General features: G+C 57.5%; 1 non-coding gene across 1 annotated transcript in view; it reads right to left on the reverse strand.

The window, feature by feature from the left end:
- Positions 1–355, reverse strand: part of LOC124774271 — a 1,909-nt gene extending 1,554 nt beyond the window's left edge. Inside the window, exon 1 of the ribosomal RNA XR_007015259.1 lies at positions 1–355. This exon is cut by the window's left edge and continues 1,554 nt beyond it. This is a non-coding gene — a ribosomal RNA (small subunit ribosomal RNA).
- Between the last annotated feature and the right edge of the window lie 2,145 nt (positions 356–2,500).

The raw sequence follows: 2,500 nt of genomic DNA on the forward strand, positions 1-2,500 counted from the left end.
GCGCAGAACCTACCATCGACAGTTGATAAGGCAGACATTTGAAAGATGCGTCGCCGGTACGAGGACCGTGCGATCAGCCCAAAGTTATTCAGAGTCACCAAGGCAAACGGACCGGACGAGCCGACCGATTGGTTTTGATCTAATAAAAGCGTCCCTTCCATCTCTGGTCGGGACTCTGTTTGCATGTATTAGCTCTAGAATTACCACAGTTATCCAAGTAACGTGGGTACGATCTAAGGAACCATAACTGATTTAATGAGCCATTCGCGGTTTCACCTTAATGCGGCTTGTACTGAGACATGCATGGCTTAATCTTTGAGACAAGCATATGACTACTGGCAGGATCAACCAGGGAGCTGCGTCAACTAGAGCTGAGCAGCCGGCCGCCCGGGAGTGTGTCCCGGGGGCCCGCGCGAACACGCAAGCGTCCGCTCAATCATTCTGCAAACAGGAGGAGGCTGAGCTCCCCTGCACAATACACCTCGAAACCCTCTCAGGTCCCGGCGGCGCGCAGCGCCGTCCCAAGTACTTGGTCGGGTTCGAGAGAGGCGCAATCGCCCGGAGTTAGGCGAGTAGACGCTTTCGGTGCGACCACCCGTGCTCCCAACTGAGCTTGCCGCTGCCGACAGAGGCCCGGGAGCGTGCTGTCGTGGCATTGCCGGCGGGAGACAACACGCGCCACCTACGGTGACCGGCAGCTCCAACGCCAGCGCCACAGAAGGACAAAAGCCCCACTTGGGTGCCGAAGCGAACTCTCCCAGCACAGCGCACGCGCCAACACATCCGCACAGCTGCGATACAAACCACCAGCGAGAACCGCTGGGGCGACCGAGCAGCAGACGGCGTCGCGGCGCCGAGCGCCGGGCGGCGGCGCATCCTCAACGCACACAGTCCTCAATCGGACCAGCACACTGAAGATGTCCACCGCGCTTCGCACCGGGCCCGCGAGGACCTACTTTGGCCGCACGGCGCCGCGCGCAGGGTGCGCCGGCGCGCAGCTGCGACGCCTGCCGCGTCCGTCGGCCGGCGCGCCTGCCACTGGCCGCCCCCACCAGCCGGCTGTAGCGCGTGCGCCCACGCACCGCGCGGCCAGCACGCCGGGAGGCGCCCCCTCACCGGCCGGGGACGGTCCCACCCAGCCACCGCCGCGTATCGCTTCACACCCAGATGCCGTTCAGTTTCGTCGGCATGGTGGGTATCGCTGGAACAACCGGTTAGTACCTCAACCTATCGTCGCCATCACCGATTCACCCCTAGCGAGAACAACCGCACCACAACGGGTTACCATTTGTTCATTTGCGTAACTTCACCAGAAAACGCAGGCGTCCATCGCCATTTGCAACTTCAACGACTATTGCATGCCTGTGTCAGGTGTCACGCCACACTACGTCTGCCCACATACACGCAACAAAATGTGCACGCCTAGACAATACGTGGAAGGTGGCCCCCGTACGTATGCGATGTCCATTGCTCGAACGACTGTGAACCGGCCTCTGTAGCATGTCGCAGATATGGAACGCGGTGCACCATGCCATCACGGTGTGTGAGGAGAGACGACTAGGTCCGAATACATCAACAGACAGCTCATGCTGATCGCCATCCACGGCGTCCGTTCCTCCCACACGTCTCTATGGCGTACCACACTGCAATCCAGCTCTCATAGGGAGACGACACGTAGCTGCGTGCACAATATTTGCACTGTATGGTCCGCCGTTTTTGGGCGCAGTCGTTGTACGGTCACACATGTGCCACGATGTATCATTCAGTACATAAGGACGAATGTGCAGTACAGATTGTGGTTCACGCGTACGACATCAGCGGACAGTTGACACAGGCCGCACCACAACGTAGCCTGCGTACGTCGCATGCGAAGGGCATTGAACATGCAAACTTGTCACCAACCAGCTTGCGAAGGCAGGGGGCAAGGTGGGGACGTGGGGAGGGGTGGGGGGGGGGGCGGCATGTACGTCCTGCTGCCATCCACATTACAGTGTACAGCAGGAGCATGTGGAAAGTCAGCAAGACTTGCAAGGTGTTTAACATGAAGCGATACACAGGGGAGCGGGCAGTGCGAGTAGCGAACTATATTGCGAGGGTTGCGGGTGGGCAACACTACACTAATTGAACGAGTCGTATAACAATTACAGAGCAGGTTTAGGCAACAACGTGGGTTACGTTAGCGGACAACGTGGGTTAGGTTAGGGGACAACGTGGGTTAGGTTAGGGGACAACATGGGTTAGGTTAGGGTACAACATGGGTTAGGTTAGGGCACAACATGGGTTAGGTTAAGGCACAACATGGGTTAGGTTAAGGCACAACATGGGTTAGGTTAAGGCACAACATGGGTTAGGTTATGGCACAACATGGGTTAGGTTAAGGCACAACATGGGTTAGGTTAAGGCACAACATGGGTTAGGTTAAGGCACAACATGGGTTAGGTTAAGGCACAACATGGGTTAGGTTAAGGCACAACATGGGTTAGGTTAAGGCACAACATGG

The sequence above is a fragment of the Schistocerca piceifrons genome, unplaced genomic scaffold (genome assembly GCF_021461385.2).
Source record: "Schistocerca piceifrons isolate TAMUIC-IGC-003096 unplaced genomic scaffold, iqSchPice1.1 HiC_scaffold_961, whole genome shotgun sequence".
In the NCBI taxonomy this organism is placed as follows: Eukaryota; Metazoa; Arthropoda; class Insecta; order Orthoptera; family Acrididae; genus Schistocerca; species Schistocerca piceifrons.